Below are 20,483 nucleotides of genomic sequence, written 5' to 3'. Positions count from 1 at the left end.
GGGAGGGTCTCAGGAGGGGGCATCTGGGGACAAGGTGAAGGGAGGCTTAGATAGGGGCTGGGGTCCCAAGGGGCAGGGGTCTCGGGAGGGGGCAATCAGGGTACAAGGAGCAGCGGCATTTAGATAGGGGGTGGGGGGCAGTTAGGGGCAGGGGTCCCAGGAGAGGAGTATCAGGGGACAAGGACCAATGGTGCTTAGATAGGGGGTGCAGGTCCTGGGGGGTAGTTGGGGCATGGGTCCAGGGAGGCAGCAGTCAGCCCAGAGCCCTTTCATTCTCAGCCGCGGCTGGGATTTAAAGGGCTCAGGGCTCCCCGCCACTGCGGGCAGACCAGAGCCCTTTGATTCTCGGCTACAGCTGGGATTTAAAGGGCTCTGGGCTCCCCACAGCTGCCGGCAGCCCAGAGCCCTTTGACTCCCAGCCGCGGCTGAGATTTAAAGGGCTCTGGGCTGCCTGCAGAGCGCCGTGTGCGGCGGATTTAGAATCCCCCGAGGGCTGCACAGTGAGGCTCTGCGGGCTGCATATTGTTCAGGCCTGCTGTTTGGTCATCCTACAAACACTGCAAAGGGTGGGAAGAGCTCTCTGGCAAAAGCACATTTACCATATGTAAAAGAAAAGACCAAACATTGGGGCCGATCCAGCAATCTGCAACAGCTTCCACTTGCGAACCCCATAAGCTAAGCCAGCCAAAGCCATCTGTCCAATGGAAAAGCAGCAAAAAGAGGTAGCTACTGGATGTGTCCGGTAGGAGACTCCAACCCATTCAGTGCCTAGAAACATTAACACAGATTGAACTCCTAAGAATCCTAATGGTTCAGCACCATTTAAAGGACTTTTTTTCTATTCCAGATAAGTATAAAATAATAATTCCCTACCTCTCAGTACTGCTGAGAGTCTTGCTTAACTGACCTTTGTGAATCTCCAGGGAAAAATGCTCCATACATGTAAAGTATGTTATTAAGAGAGGGGCTTTCGTGACTATGTGTAGACAGTGATCTCAGAGATACAATAGCCTACAACCACTCATGGGAGATACTGATGACAACCCGAGCACAAACCAACCAACATTTCATATTCTCCAACTATGCTTTCTGCCTGCCTCCCACCAAATACTGGGCCAGATTCTCCTCTTCCCTTCACTGGTGCCACTCCCCTGACTTCAATGTGATTACTCCTGATTTACACCAGTGTGAGAGAAAGACCAGTCCCACTGTATTTAAAAGACATTACATTGGAAGCACATTTTTAAAAACATGTAGTGCGTAATTACAGAACACTTTTTTCCAGCAGCTTTTTCATTGCCTTTTGTAAGACGACAGATATTGTAAAGCTAAAACATCTCTAGTAGTGAGGAAATCTTACCTAAAGCCAACATGCTTATAGTGAAACCAGACACAGCAAAACCCACAAGACATCTCAAAGCCATGTAGACATAGAAATTTGATGCAAAGGCTACTCCAACACCAAATGCCCCCATCATAAGCATGGAAAGCAACGTAACCGGACGCCGCCCTATCCTGGGAGAGGAAACATATTTGTAAATCTCTGAGGCTACTGTCAGCATTCTCTCCTAAAACAGTCGGAAGAGCACCTGAGTACTATTGTGATGGGCATCAATGTAAGAGCCTGGATTATTGGTGGTTGATACAATGCCGAAAGAAAGTGTTTAAATAGTATTGCTGTAGAATCAGAGTTCTGATTAAGATTATTGGAAGTGACTCCTGATTTTGGATCCCCAACTTGACATATCTTAAAGAGGCCTGGCTTTCACAGGGTGGGTGGCTCAGCGCTTTCTGAAAAAACAGATCCCTTTAAAGTGGTGTGAGCAGAGCATAGGGTGACCAGATGTCTCAATTTTATAGGGACAGTTCAGGTATTTGGGGTTCTGTCTTATATAGGCACCTATTACCCCACACCCTCATCCTGATTTTTCACACTTGCTGTCTGGTCACCCTAGCTGGGTACCCAAAAGGATTTCTTCTAACAGCAGACAATCTCCCTGGGAGGGATTGTGAATGGGAGCTAGAAGATAATCAGTGTGTGGACATACCTTCTGAAATACTCCACAGGACAGAGCAGAGGGCAAAGCAATGGACACTTTTGAATGGATTTGAGAAACATCCAAGGGACATTTAATTAGAGACCATCATAATGGGACACTTCCTGAGGGACTCTCACATCTCTCCTCTTTTGAGGTAACTGGGGTCACACCAGAAAGATGTTTATTTCTTAGTTTATACTTAAAACACAATCATACCCACCAAATCCACTTCAGTTCTCCCCATGTTTGAATTGCCCTGTACATTCTGTCTTCTGTGTCTCTTAGAGAAGTTTAGCAACTTAGGGCAGGAGCGACCTTAGTGCATTGTTAGCAGTAAATACAAGCTTGCAGAGCTCCATACACCCCTTCTTAACATAAGAAAGGGACAGAGGGTACCTGTCACTGCCCAGCACTTGCCTTCTTTGTGTAGGAAAAGAACACAAGTAGAAGGGGATGAGGTAAAATGGGAGCAGGGAACTGTGAAGAGAATAGTGAGACTGAGGTGGTTGAGGGAGGCGGGATGGAAGAAGTTCAGAAAATGCCCCACCATCGCCAATAGCAACCTTTTAATCTGTGTCTTTCTGATCTATTTACATTGCAATCACTTTGGGGAAGACTGTTACTATTGGCTTCTTGTACAGCATATGGCACAATGGGCTGGTTGAAAATTTCTGTCAAAATGTTGGACAGAAAATTGGGTGTTCCACAATTTGAAATTTTTCACAAAGAGTGGCTGCTTTCTGTGAGGAAAAGTTCATTTTTTGTTTGAAATCAAATGCCTGAAAAAAGCCAAAATATTTCAATTTGGATATACTTATGCGGCGACTCATGGCAGTTGTAGTCCACTGCCTCTTCTTGTAGCATTGGTAGGAATATTTCTGTGGGTTAGTGTGCTGTTCAGTAGTGTGGTGGAAATATTCCTTGAGTCGGAGACGGCAAAAGTAGGATTCCAGGTCACCGCAGAACTGTATCATGTTCGTGGGGGTGGTGGGGCAGAAGGAGAAGCCCTGAGACAGGACAGACAGCCCCGCAACCTGTAGCAAATACTCACCAGCAACTACACACCACACAACAGAAATACTAAGCTAGGAACTAATCCCTGCAACAAATGGTGTTGCCAACTCTGTCCGCATATCTATTCAAGGGACACCATCATAGGACCTAATCACATCAGCCACACCATCAGGGGCTCGTTCATGTGTACATCTACCAATGTGATATATGCCATCATGTGCCAGCAATGCCTTTCTGCAATGTACATTGGCCAAACCGGACAGTCTCTATGCAAAAGAACAAATGGACACAAATCAGACATTAAGAATTGTAACATTCAAAAACCAGTAGGAGAGCACTTCAGTCTCCCTGGACACTCAGTAACAGACTTAAAAGTGGCCATTCTTCAACAAAAAAACTTCAGAAACAGACTTCAACTAGAAACTGCAGAACTGGAATTAATTTGCAAACTTGACACCATCAAATTAGGCCTGAATAAAAACTGGGAGTGAGTGGGTCACTAAAAAAAAATTAATTTCCCCTCAGTTGATATTCACATCTTCTTGTCAACTGTTGGAAATGGGTCACATCCACCCTAATTGAATTGGTCACATTAGCACTGACTCCGCCCACCATGTGGTAAGACAACTCCTATCTTTTCACGTGCTGTGTATTTATACCTGCTATTGTATTTTCAACTCCATGCATCTGATGAAGTGCGTTTTAGCCCACAAAAGCTTATGCCCAAATAAATTTGTTAGTCTCTAAGGTGCCACAAGGACTCCTCATTCTTTTTGCTGATACAGACTAACACAGCTACTCCTCTGAAACCTGTTAAAATACACCTCCCATGATGCACTTGATTCCCTCTCCAAGAGGGGTAACAGTAGTGATTCATGGGAGATGTAGTTCAATTTGGGAGCTTGGCTGGGGCAGGGTGCACAAGCTCCGCGCCAGCCAGGTGAGGGTTAATGAACTGCTATGGGCTTAAGCAGCCCTACCCCGCCATACCTGAAGGTATATCAGGCTTGGAAGTAAGGCATGAAAAGGCAAAGTCTAGCTCTGTCAGCAACAGCAGCCCTGGAAGGGGGATAGACCTTCATAGATTCCAAGGCCAGAAAGACCATTGTGGTTATCTAAGCCTGACCTCCTGTGTGTAACACATGCCATAGAATTTCCCCAAAGTCATTCCCAGTGAAGATCTTTTAGAAAAACATCCAATCTTGATTTAAAATTTGTCAATGATGGAGAATCCACCACAACCCTTGGTAAATTGTTCCAATGGTTAATTACTCTGACTTAAAAATTTACACTTTATTTCTAGTCTATATTTGTCTAGATTAAGGATCTTGTTATACTTTTCTCAGCTAGACTGAACAGCCCATTATTAAATATTTGTTCCCCATGTAGATACTAATAGACTGTAATCAATACACGCTCTCTCTGTTTAAATACACAGGTTGAGTTCCTTGAGTCCATCACTATAAGGCAGATGTTGTAATCCTTTAAATCATTCTCATGGCTGTTCTCTAAACCTTCTCCTAGGTATCAACATCCTTCTTGAACTTTGGGCAGCAGAACTGTTCAGTGTTCCAGCAGCAGTCACACTAGTGCCAAATACAAATGTAAAATAAATAACCTCTCTACTCCTGCTCAAGATTGCCCTGTTTATTCATCCAAGGATTGGTCACAGTGTCCTACTGGGAACTCATGTTCAGTTGATTATCCACCATGACCCTCAAATCTCTTTCAGAGTCACTGCTTCCCAGGATAGAGTTCCCCCCACCCACCAGCAAGCCTGTAAGTATGGCCTGTGTTCTTCATTCCTAGGTGTATACATTTAGCCACATTTAAAATGCCTATTTTTGACTTGCGCCCAGCTTACCAAGTGATCCCGATCACTCTGTATCAGTGTCCTGTCATCTTCATTATTTACCACTCCCCCAATTTTGTGTCACCGGAAAACTTTATCAGTGATGACTATGTTTCTTCCAGGTCACTAATAAAAATGTTAAATAGCACAGGGCTAAGAACCAATCCCCGCAGGACCCCTCCAGAAACACACCTTGTTTGATGATGATTCCCATTTACGATTACAGTTTGAGACCTATCAGTTAGCCACTTTTTTAAAACTTTATTTTTACTGTTTTTATATAAAATATAAGCATAAAACAAAACAGATATAAATATGTACACAAAGTGGCAATAGCATATAAAAAAGTTCAATGTTCATTGAAAAACAAACAAAAACAGAAAACCCTGAACCCATAAAGGTCATGCAGGGTATTAATTACTGAAGTGATTTAATAGCTAAATAAGTGAGAACATAGTCTATGAGTATCAGGGATTAATGTATGCTAAGATGCAAAGGTATGCAATAGTTTCACGTGTGACCAGATGTCCTTGTATTTTTTTCACATTTCTCTGGACTAGATGATGTCTCAATCCTATAATTCTATATTGCATCAACACTATTACCTTTATCAACAAAATTTATAATCTCATCAAAAAGATGTCAAGTTAGTTTGACATAGGGTGACCAGATGTCCCAATTTTATAGGGACAGTCTCGATTTTTGGGTCTCTCTCTTATATAGGCTCTTATTACCCCTCACCTCCTGTCCCGATTTTTCACATTTGTTGTATGGTCACCCGAGTTTGACAGGATCTATTTTCCATAAACCTCATGTTAATTGGCATTAATTATAGTAACCTCCTTTAATTCTTTATTAACTGAGTCCCATATCAGCCTTCCTTTATCTTGCTCTTGATCGATGTCAGACTAACAGGTCTATAATTACTCAGGTCATCCCATTTACCCTTTTTCAATATTGGCATATTACTTTCTTCCAGTCTTATGGAACTTCCCTAGTGTCCCAAAATCTATTGAAAATCAACATTAACAGTCCAGCAAGCTCTTGCTCTTTTAAAAACTCTGGGTGCAAATTATTCAGACCTGCTGATTTAAAAATGTCTGACTTTCATAGCTGCTATTTAACATCTTCTTGAGATATTACTGGAATGGGGAAAGTTATCACCATCATAGGATGAAAATACCCCCAAATACATAACAGAAATATTTATTGAACACTTCTGCCTTTTTTGCATTATCATTGATAAATCTACCATTTACATCCAGTAATGGACAAATAATATTTTTAGCATACTTTTTGTTCCTAATATACTTTTAAAAAACTTCTTTTCATTGTCCTTAACACTGCTGACCACAGATTCCTCCTTGTGTCCTTTAGCTTCTCTTATCAATTTGCTACAATTCCTAACTTCTGATTTATACTTATTACTATCAACTTTGCCTTTATTCCACTTGTTATATATATATTATAGCTGCCTTCACTTCCTTTCTAAACCGGGTCTTTTTTTTTTTTTTAAACCAATATGACCTTCTTCCTCAATTGTGGGAGTGTGACTCTTTGGGCATCTAGTAAAGTGTTCTTAAGCAATTCCCAATTATTATTCACATTTTTCTGATTAAATTCATTCTCCCAACTGATTTGACTCATAATTGTTTTCAGCTTTATGAAACTGTCCCTTTTAAATTACCAAGTATACATATCACCCAACTCGACTTTATTCTGTTTGTGCATTATGAATATGACCAAGTCATGATCACTTGTACCTAAGGTTACCATTAATTTTTGGTTCTGTAATTAGTTCCTTTTATCTGTTAAGATGAGGTCTAAAAATAGAATTCGACCATGCTGGATGCAATACTTTTTGAATTAGAAAATTGTCATCTGTGATATTTAGAAATTCCAAGGATGTTTTAGTACTGGCAGCACAAGACCTCTAGCATGTGTCACTCAGATTGATATCTCCCATGATCATCCAGCTTTTCTCCCCTACACATTATAGATAGGTGTGTAAGGAGGCAGTCATCCTGTGCCCTAGTGTGATTTGGTGATCTGCAGCAGACACCAACGAATATCCCATCTTGTGCTTTATCTGTTAGGACATTGATCCATAAGCATTTAAGATTATTTTCTTCCAAGTTATCAGTAACTCAGAAACAGATAAAGCCATTTTTGACAGAGTGCCACTCCTCCTTCCCTTTTGCTGACTCAATCCTTCCTAAATATGTTATAACCATTGATTTAACATTCCAGTCATGGGAATCATCCCACCAGATTTTAGTAATACCAACTATATCAAATTTATGCTCATAAACAAACAATTCCAATTCTTCTTTTTCACCCAGGCTCCTAGTATTGACATATTGGCAATTAAAGAATTTCTTCTCTCAAGGTCCTTTCATTCCTTGATTAATTTTGTTCTCAACATCTCAATTTTGCATTGTGCTTGTATCTTCTCTCTTTCTACCTTACCCCTTTTGTTAGTAGTTTCATGCCCTCCTGACAACTCTAGCCAGCCTGCTCCCAAGAAGATGGGTTCTTCTTCTACTGAGGTGGAAGACATCCAACTATACAGCTCCATCCCCATGGAAGGTGAGCCAATGTTACACAAGATCAAAACACTTTATTCTATGCCACTTATCTAAACAGCAGTCTTCCGGAATCTTCTGCCTTCTGTCTTCCTTCACTCATGGGACAAGAGCAATCTCAGAGATCACTTGGACATTTTTCCTCTTCAGCATGCTTCCGAGTTCCTTGAAGTCATCTACTACCTGTGAAAGAGCCTGCAATGCAGTGTCTTTCGTGCCAATATGAGCTATCACCAATGGATTCTTTCCCATCAATTTCAAAATCTTATCCAATCTGAGAGTGACATATCATATGTTGGCTCTGGGAAGGCAGCACACTGTCATGTTGTCCACCTGTCCCTTCTAGACTGTTCTTTCAGTTCTTCTGAGTATTGAATCCCCAACAAGGATTGTCTGACTTCCTCAGACAGGCAGTTGGAGAAGTCTTTGTGGGCAAGCATGATTTTCTTAAGGGTTAGGCCAAGTTCCCATCTGCAGTCATGTCCCGTATAACTCTCCATTCCCTTGGACCAGCTGGATCTGTAGAGGTATCTTCCATAGCTTCCACACTGAGGACCTGGTACCTTCAAACCACAGCTTCCAGAAAAGGGCCTGGCTGAGAACACAGACACAACTGCTGTCTGAACCCCCTGAGAAGAAGGTGGGCCAGACCCTGAAGGGGCCCATTAAACCTCTTACACTGATTTGCCAGAGGACAATGGACTGGACAACGACCTGCCAAAGGCTCCTTGACGGAAGGGAGCCTGCTCCCTTCATGTCAGTTAGTTTGGTTTCCCTTTTTGGAGTTTTGACAGCCCTGGAATGTGTAGACTCCTGGGGCTCAGCCGGACCTATGCTGCCAACCACCCAGACATTGTGTATTGGATGCTGGGTGAGTACAGGGTCCTGTCGCACTAACGGGGAGCTTTGGGAGGGCAAGCCCATGACACTGCCCTAGGAAAAAGAAAGGGTACACAAGGCACCCAAACTACAATCCCCATGACAATGAGGCACATTGGCAGCATTCCTAAAGCAATTTTTTTCCTGTTTTCAGCTGAAATGTTTCTGGTATTTACATTTTCACAAACAGTTTCAAATTTTTCTCTGGAAAATGCAGACAAATTAAATTAACCATTTTCCTCAGAATTTTCCATAGAATCCCCCCATTTTCAACCAGCTTTAATAATAAACAGCCACAGAAATGACTGAGTAACTTGCCCTAGTCTACAGGGCACATCAGTGCCAGGGCCTAGGCTCCAATGCTCAAGCCACACCAGCCCTGTGGCTGCGAGGATCTATACTATCCACCCCCAAGCGAGGTTATGCTGCTGACTTTGTGCAGGTTGATCATTCTGTCTCCTTACCTGTCACTTAATGAACTGGAGATCACAGCTCCAAGGAGAAGTCCTAGCATGTAAATGGATTGGGAGATGTCATTTAGCTCTTTTTGGTCACATACCAGGTCAAAATGAAAGAAGGAAACAAAGTAGGTTTCATTTTAAAGGGGCTTGATTTGGTAGCTGGATTCATGATGTGCTAGCAGCACAAACATTCCCAGAGAGAACTGGAAATTAAGGTACGCGGCCTATAACGCCAAAACCACCATTCACCTACCAAAGCACCACCCCAGTCAGCATCTAGCGTCACTTGAGTCTTTGATGTGTTCATAGGTAATACTAACCAGAAAGATCAGCCTTACACGGTCATTCAGTCCGTCTCCCTATTAGGGCAGGATTGTCCACAAGCAATGGAGATTTCAGTACTTCCCTCGAGAGACTATTCCATCATCTAAGGGATCTCACTGTAAGGATGCTTTTCTCAATATTCAGCCTTTCATAAATTGATTCTACTATCCTTCATTTCTCTGATACCATAAGTGCCACAGTAAACTGCTCCTCTTCCTTTTTGGCGTTACACTCCTTCAGAGAGGTGTAAAACGTGTCCTCCTTTGCTATGTGTTGACCAACCAATTCACATTTTTTACTCTTTCTTCAATAAGTACAAGAACTTAAGCCTCCTGATTCTTTACTCTCTTCTGAGTTTCCTGTACTTTCTTAAAATGGTAATGAGTAGAGCTGGTCAAAATCAAAAACAAGAACTTGCAAATGTTTTGAAAGCTTTTTATTTTTATTTTGAATTTACTTCTTCAAAAAAATTTACAAAAAAGCTTTACATGTCTCAGTTTCTTCCTTTCCCCCCTTTCTCTTTTTTGTCTCTTAAAACAGGGGGGAGGGGCAATAGGAGAGAAAATAAGAAATTGAACAATTTTGGTTTTCATTAAAAACCTGGGAAATTTTAAAACCCACTTTATTTTGCAAAATTATTTTTATATAAATATATACATATTTTCTGGCAAAAAATGGTTTTTTTTTTGTTAACAAATTTTCAACCGGAGGTAGTAAAGAGGTATTAAGAACCAAACTCAATATTTCAAGTGCATTGCACCAGAGATACCGGGAGAACCTGTTCTCACTGCCCCACGCTGTAACACCGCTACGTGGATAGGCTGCAGACTATCCACCAAGGTTCTTTTGAGGTCATCCATCACCATGACTCAGCCCTGTACATGGTCTTATGTTCTTGTGTATTGTCAACCAATTCCTTACAGATAGAGGCCCTTCTTTCAGACAAGTTAGCATAGTTATAGCCAGCCTGTTCAAAAATAGCTCACTGAAAGGCAGAGGTGTGCTATCCTGAGCTTCTGTCTTCCTGACAGCAGTGGGCGAACTTTTACTTCTTCAAAGCCTTTCACAATAAACACTAGACTAGAGCCAGGAAGGGGATCCATCATCTAGCCTGGATTCAGATGCTTAGAAGGCAATTTTGGAGCATCTAGAGTAGGTATAAAATGTGACAATTAACACAGTACTCCAGAAGGCTTAAGGAGTCCAATTAGAATGCATAGATTTGGAATCTATCATTTGATTTATGCTTGGCCAGTGACTCAGGAAGGAACTTAGTGACACCATATATAAAGTGCCAAGTTGTCCCATAATTGCACTTTACAAAAGAGTTTCCCACTGGTGCTTGCCCTGGAGAGCTTGAAATCTCAAGCGAAGGGAAGATGAGGCATGGGAATGGATTGAGCCATAATAAATTAGTAGAAGAAAGCAAAACAAAAAAAAGGAGGGGTTTCTAGGAGACCTTAAAATATGGAAAGGGAAGATGGTAGTTGTGGGCATGGCTTTTCCAAACCTAGCGGGCAGCACGATAAAAGGGCTGGAAGTTGTGAGAATAGGTGCTAGAGCTAGGAGTGCTGGGATGCTGACACACCCCTTAGCTTGAAGTGGTTTTCATCATATACAGGGTTTACAGTTTGATTCAATGGCTTTCAGCACCCCCACTACACAAACTGTTCCAAGCACCCCTGGTTGTGAGTGGGAGAAGAGGATGGAAGGAGAGAACACAGGACAGAGCAGGGAAATCAAGGGTGAGGTACAGTTAGGGACAGAGCTTTCACTGTATGCTGTTAGAAGATAAGTTCCTAAGAACATAAGAATGGCCATAAGGGTCAGATCACTGGTCCATCTAGGCCACTCTCCTGTCTTCTGACACTGGCCAGTGCCACATCCTTCAGAGGGAATGAACAAAACAGTGCAACTATGGTGTGATCCATCCCCTGTTGTTTAGTCCCAGCTTCTGGCAATTAAGAGATTTAGGGACACCCAGAACATGAGGTCAAGTCTCTGACCATTTTGGCTAATAACCATTGATGGATCTATCCTCTGTGTACTTACCTTATTCATTTTTCAACCCAGTTATACTTTGTGCCTTCACAAGATCCCCTGGCAACAAGGTCCACAGGTTGTGTGTGCATTGTGTGAAGTATTAATTCCTTTTGTTTTAAACCTGCTGCCTATTCATTTCATTGGGTGACCCCCTGATTCTTGTATTATAAGGGGTAAATAACACTTCCTTATTCACTTTCTTCACACCAGTCATTATTTTATGGAATTCTATCTTATCCCCCCCTTAGTCATCTCTTTTCTAAGATGAATAGTCCCAGTCTTTTAAATCCCTCCTTCTATGGAAGCTATTCAATACCCCTGATCAGTTTCCAGTTCTAATATATCTATTAATTATTTATTTATTTCTAGATGGGGCAACCTGAGCTGCAAGCAGCATTCACGGTGTGGGCATACCATGGATCTATATAGTAGCATGATGATATTTTCTGCTTTATCTTCCATTTTCTAATGGTTCCTAACACTGTCTGCTTTTTTGACTCCCGCTACATATTGAGCGGATGTTTTGAGGGAACTATCCACAATGACTGCAATCTCTCTTCCTGGAGTGGTAACAATTAATTTAGACCCTACCATTGTGTATGAATAGATGGGATTATTTTTTTTCCCAACGTGCATTACTTTGTACTTATCAACAGTAAATGACATTTACCATTTTGTTGCCCAGTCACCCAGTTTTGTGAGACCCTTGTAATTCTTCATAGTTAGATTTGGACTTAACTGTCTTGAGTAGTTTTGTATCATGTGCAAATTTTGCCACCTCACCTGTTACCCTTTTTTCCACATTATTTATGAATATGTTGAACTGCACTGATCCCAGTACAGATCCTTGGGGGGCACTGCAATTTACCTCTCTCTATTGTGAGAACTAACCATTTATTCCCACCCTGTTTCCTGTCTTTTAACCAGGTACTGATCCATGAGAGGACCTTTCCTCTTATCCCATGACAGCTTGCATTGCTTTAGAGCTTTGATGTGGTGCCTTGTCAAGGGCCTTCTGAAAGTCCAAGTACACTATATCCACTAGATCACCCTTGTCCACATGTTTGTTGACCCCCTCGACAAATTCTAATAGATTTCTGAGGCATGATTTCCCTTTTAAAAAGCCATGTTGACTTTCTTCCCCAACATATTAAGTTCATCTATGTGTCATATAATTCTGTTCTTTACTATAGTTTCAACCCACTTTCCTGGTACTGAAGTTACGTTTACTGGCCTATATTTGCCAGGATCACCTCTCAAGCCTTTTTTAAAAATCAGTGTTACATTAGCTATCCTGCAATCATCTGATACAGAGGCTGATTTAAGTGATAGGTTACATACCACAGTTAGTAGTTCTGCAATTTCATATCTGAGTTCCTTCAGAACTCTTGGGTGAATACCATCTGGGCCTGGTGACTTATTACTGTTTAATTTATCAATTTGTTCCAAAACCACCTCTATTGACACTTCAATCTAGGACAGTTCCTCAGATTTGTCACCTAAAATGAATATCTCAGATGTAGCACTCTCCTTCACATCGTCTGCAGTGAAGACAGATGCAAATATTCATTTAGCTTCTCCACAATGACCTTGTCTTCCTTGAATGTCCCTTTATCATCCAGTGGCCCCACTGACTGTTTGGCGGGCTTCCTGGTTCTGTTATACTTCTAAAAAAATGTAATGTTAGTTTTTCTGTCTTTTGCTAGTTGCTCTTCAAATTCTTTTTTGGCCTGCCTCATTATGCTCTTACACTTGACAGATTCTCCTTTCTATTTTCCTCAATAATTTAACTTCCACTTTTTAAAGGATGCCTTTTTGCCTCTAAACTCCTCTTTTACTCTGTTGTTTAGCCTTAGTGACATATTTTGGCCCTCTTACTGTTTTTTTAATGTGGGGTATACATTTAGTTTGAGCCTCTGTTATGTTTTTAAATAGTTTCCATGGAGCTTGTAGGCATTTCACTCTTGTGACTGTTCCTTTTAATTTCCCTTTAACTATCTTCCTCATTTTTGCATAGCTCCTTTTTTGAAGTTAAAAGCTACTGTGATGGGTTTCTTTGGTATTTCCCCCCCCCCCCCCCCCCACCCGCCGACCCACCACACACAGATGTTGATTTATTGCGGCATGGTGCTGGTGTAACCGCCCAAGTGGTTTTTAGCTTATTTAGCTAAATAACCTCAATCCGCATCATTAAAGTTCAATTTAAGTCATGGCAAGGTCCAGTGGCATAAGGCCCTATAGAATGGAGAATGGCTGGAGTGTGGGTTATAAGTGGCGGAATAGTTTATTCATGAGACTTTATGCAGTGGCACTCTATGCAGCATTTAGACCTACTGGAAAGTTTTTCACTCCTAAGTAAAATGATAAAAATTAAAGCGAAGCCTGCTTTTCAAACTTGTATCATTTTTGGAGAAGTTGTCTTGCTTCAGAGATAAATGTGTATTAATTATGTATTTTGATGTGTAGCTGAAGAATGCAAAATATGAAATTTCAACAACTGATGAGCTACTGTTATCTAAAAGATATTCGTTAGAGTTTTAGATTTTGTAATGTCCAGGTATAGTTGTGTAGATAGCTAGAGATTTATGAAAATCCATATCTGTAAACCTAGGTCTTTTCATGTGTTGTACTGGGTTGTTTTACAAGATAATATTCACACTGTCCCTGTTTAATGTAACTGTCTTAAAAAATAAACCAAAGGGTTATATAAAATAAAATTTATTATGAAAACAAAAGGCAAAACTATTATAAAGTAATAAGTTAGGCTCCTATTCAAGTGTCTACTCGGTCGCTGTCTGCTGTTCCTTGTATCATTAAAATGAGCATGTTTTCACTCGCCAGCTAGTCTGCAGCATTGATGGTCTCTATTGTCCCCTGATAGTGTTTCTCCATTGCTTGAGATGTCCTGAATGAAATCGCGTCGCCGGATCATTCGTCACATGCTCCGCAGTTTGATGGAATAAAAATCTAGATAAGAGTCCAAAAAATGTATCTTCAGTGACATGGTTGCAACCAAGGCTTTTGTATGCTTGAGGAGTGTTTTCCACAACAATCTGTAGTGTTGTCCTTTGTTTCGAGAACCAGATTAGCCATCTACTGGGGCAAGCTCTCACAATGCCATCTTTTCCTTGCAACGCAGTGCATGGTCAATGATCATCTCGAAGAAGTTACAAAAATCGTGAGGACAACAAAGACACATTCCTTAATCTTAGCTCACTTTACCTTTGAAATTTTCCCGGAGATCTGACAGCTGTCTTGTGTTTGTCATGAGCCTTGGACAAAGTTTACTCACAGACCCAGCTTGATGTGTAAGTGGGTGGTAATCAAATCTTCCTTGATTCACAAGTGTGAGATACTGTGGAACACTTTTCTCCAGGCTCCAATGAACTGTCGAGGGCCAATCTCTTCTTGATGTAGTGGGATCATCTTTCACGACTATCCCATTCACAAGAGAAACAACAGTTACTTTGTGTAAACAATCTGCAGACCAAGCAAGAAAGCAACAAACCTTCAAGTCGCACAAAGCTGCCACTGAATGTTTGGATCTAGTTTATGCTAGCCTAAGTTATCTTCATGTTGTATAGAGTTTCCTTCATAATGGACTGCATTGACCAACTGAATTATCGAGTCAAAACATTGCCATGTATGCAGCAAAACAGCTTTAATGATCTCTGTTTCGATAGAAAATGAACAGTCTCACAACTCATCGGATCGTGAACGATATTAGGGCTGGGCCATCATCACCATCGATGTGATTGCACGCTACAAATAACTTCCATGAGAAGATGGGACAAGATCCCTTTTGCACGGTCACGGACATGGAAAACACTAACACACCTGCCAGGAGATCCACTGCTGTAGTCTGGAGTCCACGTAGACCTAGAGGCCACACAATTTATAGCATCATTTTCGTTCCGAGTGACCACAGAATTAGTAAAGTTGACTACATTTATTTCAGAAGCATTTGGCTGTAGAAGCAGTATAACTAGAGCAGGGTTGGGGTTTTTTGCATAAATTATTATCAAAAAATATGACTTTTCAAAGCAAATTTTTGCAAAACTGTCAAATGGATATTACATTTCCCAAAAGGTTTTTTTAACCCCAATTGGTTTGAAATTTTTTTAGGTTATGAAATCAGTATTTCTGTAGACCGCCTCTAATAGGTTTTGGTATCTAAAATTTGCAAAAGCATTTTGTAACGCGCGTGTGGCACGTGTGATGATGGCTCTTTTCTAACCCTGCAAATGGAATAGCTTCTCAGTGTTCATCGAAACCTTTTCCCACAGATTTGCCAGTAATTTCATAAGTGATGAGGTGGGGAGTCTTCCAAGGACTTATAGTTTGGATCCGATCCTGCAAGTGGGGAAGATTTTAAGGTTGGATATAGGAAAAAAATTTTTCACTGGGGGATGGTGAGCACTGGAAGGTGGTGGAATCTCCTTCCTTAGAGGTTTTTAAGGTCAGGCTTGACAAAGCCCTGGTTGGGATGATTTAGTTGGGCATTGGTCCTGCTTTGAGCAGGGAGTTGGACTAGATGACCTCCTGAGGTCCCTTCCAACCCTGATATTCTAGGATTCTAAGTCTTAACCTGTCCCTAGCCACATCTGCATTTCTTGGCTTTGGCCAAACATTTAAGCGCCAAAATATCTTAAAGCAGACCATTCTCATGGTTCTTCTACCCTGATTTTTAGGCCTAAGAAATTCAGCTAGACATAAACATCTGACTAAGCATCCAGTCAGCTGGATGCTATTCCAAATGATATTTTTCTTGCTTAACCATAACTAAAGTTGTTTGTGAATTTTCATAATTTTAATTAGAAAAAAGAAAGTCACCATGTGCAACATTCTAATTAGCGTTCCATGAATTTTTTTTTTTAGAAATGTATGTCATAGATGCCATTAACAGTATGAGCATATAGGAAAATGTGTAAAAATGATAAAAGCACTAAAATACAGTTACAATCCATTTTTACATTCTTCAGTATGGCAACTTGAGAGCTCTCCTTTCATTTCCCAATACGTTATTCTGTAAAGAAAAGGCACAACAGAGATCATGACTGTTTATGAAAAGCCATAAAAGTAGGGTGACTAGACATCCCATTTTTAAAGGGACAGTCCCATATTTAAGCCCTCCTACAGGTGTCCCGACTTTTTCTTTAAAACAGCCCCTTTGGCCCAGTGGCTAATCCGCCACTGTAGCAAGCTGTGACACTTCTATATTTTTATGTCCAATTTTGTGAGGTGAAACTTGGAGTACACCACACAAACCAGACCCCTGAAAAGGGTACAGTAGTCTGGAAAGGTTGAGAGCCACTGGTCTAGACTATTGTCATATCAAAAGTAATTCAACCATTTATCACCTTTATGCTACAGCTAATTTGCATGCAACAGTGTCATTGGTTATATGAGAGAGACTGCACAGATGCTGGATTACTTGGCCCAACTCCCAAACTTGTGTGACAACAAGGGCTTTCACCTACTAACAAATACATTATCTATTGTGAGGCACTCAGATATGATGGTAATAGGAGCCATGTAAGTAACTTGGACAGAATGAAGCCAATGCTGATTCACAGCTAGTGTGGGCTGTCCTTGTATGAATGCACCATGTGGAAAACCAAAGATAAAGCTCTATGTTTACCATGCTCAGGGTTTCCATGACATTAACCATGACTTTTAGGTAGGGTGACCAGACGTCCCATTTTAAAAGGGACAGTCCCATATTTAAGCCCTCCCGCAGGTGTCATGATTTCTTAAAAAACAGGCAAATTGTCCCATATTTTCTGTCTTCACCCCATCAGTACTGGTGGGTCCTGCTCCTGGCTGGATCCCTGCTCACCAGCCGCCCTCCCACCAGCGGGTCCAGTGGCAGCTGATAGGGTTGGGTGTGCAAAGCTGATGGTGGGGGAAAGATGCAGTGCACGGGGCCAGCCACTCCTCCTGCTGGCCCATCAGTGCAGCCCCCCGCATACTTGCTCTCAGAGAGCAGGGGACTGCCCCTTATCCTGTTTCCAGCTGGCACTGCCTGCGCGCTGAGAGCTGTGATGGCTGGTGAGTCCAGGCAGGTGCCAGGCAGTGGCCAGTGACGTGTCACCACTGTTGCCCACCCATTGGCCTTTTACATGCTCCCCCCTCCTGCTATCTTCTCCCTGCTTTGCTCCTCCATATCCTCATCCCCCAGTGGAGTGCGTCCCACTCCGAGCACTGTATGGAGAACCAACCCCTAGTCGGAGTGCTCAGCTCACTAGCAGCCTGGCTGTCAGGCTCCTTCCTTCCCCCACTGCCTCCAGCTGGGCTGGCACCCCAGGAAAGCCATGAGGTACTGAGACCTGCATGTGCCAAAGCCCTGCACAGAGCTGGCATGGGGAAGCCCCTCTGCCAAGCTCTGGAGTGGTGGTAAATCAGTGTTAGCAAACCATAATTGATCTAACTGCATCCACACAGGGTCTGGCATGGGTTTAAACTGATTTAAAATCCAGCATAACCGTTACTTGTACAAAAACCCCAACACATATACCTTTCGATTCAGCACGATGCTTCTTAGTGATAAATGTAGAATCACAATGCAGTTACAGGCCTCAGTCACCGACATTGGTTTTCGTTCTGAAGGACAGACCCAGCCAACCTGGCACTGCTCAGTGAAATTAAATCCATATTCTAGGATGGAGTCAATATCCAGATCCACAGGAACATCCATGTGACATCCCTTGTAAGATCCATGTGTGTTCCTAGGGATGATTACATTCAGCTCATGTTCTTTGGTCGGGTTTGAGCTAATGGCATAGATGCAGCTTGTATAACAATGATGAGTCACATCCATAACCATGAACACTTGGCCAAACATGAGACAAGCAGGAAGTTTGCGAGGCTGAGTATCAGCACCAGCCATTTTTTAAATGTCTCAGCACCTCCCATAACCTAGACAATTTCTCCAAGTTTGCCATCGTGGAGTAGGCCATGGCTGGACTTTGTCACATGGAGTGAAATTAATGTTTAAACAAAATGAGAACTCCATGAAATAATCAACTAAGATGAAGTTATATCATGTTCCATCCTCATGGCAGCCTTATGAAATACACGTTGGTCTTCATGAACATACTTTGTACACTACTTAACTTCCACCCGTGTCACACTTCATGTGCAACAGTAAAGCTTTTAAGATAAAACCAAGAGACAAAGATTTAACTAGCCATGACTTCAACAGACTTCTCAAGGCAGAAGCCTCGGTATCCTGGCTGGCAGTCAGGAAACAGTGGTTGCGATTTTCAAAGAGAAATGGGAGTTAGCCACACAACCATGTTTTTTTGGTTCAAACTCTGATCTCATTACAAACAGTCAAAACAAAAACAAAAGAAAGGAAGGTCCAATGGTAGGGCCCCAGCCTCGCTCTTGCGATACCCAGATTCAAGTCTCTGCTCTGAAGCAGACTGCATGTATTCATAAAGTATTTCCCTACCTCACAAGGATAGTGTGGGCATAAATACATTAAGGACAGTGAAGCACTCAGCTGTGACAGTAAAGGAGGCCGTATAGGTACCTAACATAGGTAAAAGACAAATTAATATATTAGAAGGTCAGAAGAGACCATTGTGACCATCTAGTCTGACCCCCTGCATAACACAACCCATATTATTTCCCTGGCATGATTCCTGATTGAACCAGACTAGAACTTTTAGAGAAACTGCTAGTCTTCATTTAACAATTGCCAGTGATGGAGAATCCACCATACCACAGGATGGAATTGGCCCTTTAAGAGTAAAAGACCCGTGACTGGGCCAGCTGATCCCCAGTTAGGCTTAAAAGAAGGCAGCAGAGGCCTACAGGGGGAGTCAGAAAAGGGCAGAGAGCAGATGTGGGACAAGGGACTCTGGGGGGAGCCTGAGAGCTCTCCAGTCTGAAGGGGGCGACGGACTGATGAAGAGCCTGGAGTCACAGAAGACGACAGAGCCAGAATCTTTTGAGTTACGGTACTGAACTTTAATTGGTGATTTGAGGTGTCCCTATTCATACATTAACCCAGTGCATACTCCTGTCTTTTTTGGAGAAGTATTCCTGAGGAACCCTGAGAAAAGGAAACATTTGCTAGAAGCTGGGAATGGGCAACAGAGATGGATCACTTGATGATTTCCTGTTCTGTTCATTCCCTCTGGGGCACCTGACAACGGCCACTGTGGGAAGACAGGATACTGGGCTGGATGGACCTTTCATCTGACCCAGTATGGACGTTCTTATGAGGGCAGGGGATTGCAGGGCCACTCCATGCCAGAAGGGGGCACTCCAAGGTGGCAAACCATTGGCACACCTCGATCCTTGGTAAGTTGTTTCAATGATTAATTCCCCTCCTTGTTAAGCATTTTCGTCTTATTTCCCTGGATCTTGTATTAATTTGAACAGAAAACATGTGGCTAACACCCCCGCAGTGCTTTGAAAACTGTTTTTTTTGGAGGAGGGTGTAGAAGGGATGTAAAAGGTTTTATTTGCTCAAAAATAAAATGTAATTGGGCTCATTGTTTTATATGCCTCATTTAGCCAGGAAAGTCTGGCTACACCTGGTCCCTGAGCTCAGGGAGTAACTACATTTGAGAATGTTCTGAAAAGTGGTGCAAAATACGGCATTTGGGTGATTTGCTATCATTCCATAGCAAATATGCCCACCTTAATGGACTCCCCTTCACCACCCCCCTCCCCAACCCTGCAATTCAGCCTGTTATATTAGGGGCAAATTGGGTTCTTTCTGCCCCCTGCAGCATTGCCAGCAAAGGAGTCTGCTCTCACTGAGACTGGTACTGCTCTATCGCCTCTAGGGATCTGTTTCCTGTGCATGTTCAGAATCCCATCTGCTCCCTGTAGTGATCACAAAGGGCCTTTTGCCAAGAACACTCTGCCACTGGCCAAGTATTTAGTGAGTTACTAGTGGAGGTAACAAGTGTCTCAGCTAATCTCATGTGTAAGGACTAGAACACAAGGAGACTAACCAGGGAAAGTGATAAAGAACCATGCAACTCTCAGAAAACAGCATCCTTGGGACAGAATAGTGATTGCATGGCATCACCCTTTGGGTTCTGTCAGGGAGGAAAGCACCACCACCCTGTTTAAGCTGTAATTTGCAGAATGTTATATCGCCACTAGGTGTCTCCGCATACTGTGCCAAATTCCAGACACACCATGGTGCCCGGTTGTCATAAGTAGATAGGTAAGGTAAGGGTTCATTTTCTTTTGCCTGTAAAGGGTGAACAAAGGGAACCAAACACCTGACCAGAGGACCAATCAGAGAACTGGATTTTTT

At 42.2% G+C, this 20,483-nt stretch overlaps 1 pseudogene; it reads right to left on the bottom strand.

Annotated features, from left to right (window-relative positions):
* The window catches only part of LOC116826961 (solute carrier family 22 member 13-like), a 30,046-nt pseudogene extending 11,934 nt beyond the window's left edge, over positions 1-18,112 (bottom strand).
* Between the last annotated feature and the right edge of the window lie 2,371 nt (positions 18,113-20,483).

The sequence above is a fragment of the Chelonoidis abingdonii genome, chromosome 2 (assembly GCF_003597395.2).
Source record: "Chelonoidis abingdonii isolate Lonesome George chromosome 2, CheloAbing_2.0, whole genome shotgun sequence".
Lineage (NCBI taxonomy): Eukaryota > Metazoa > Chordata > Testudines > Testudinidae > Chelonoidis > Chelonoidis abingdonii.
This window is presented reverse-complemented; position numbering and strand designations above follow the sequence as displayed.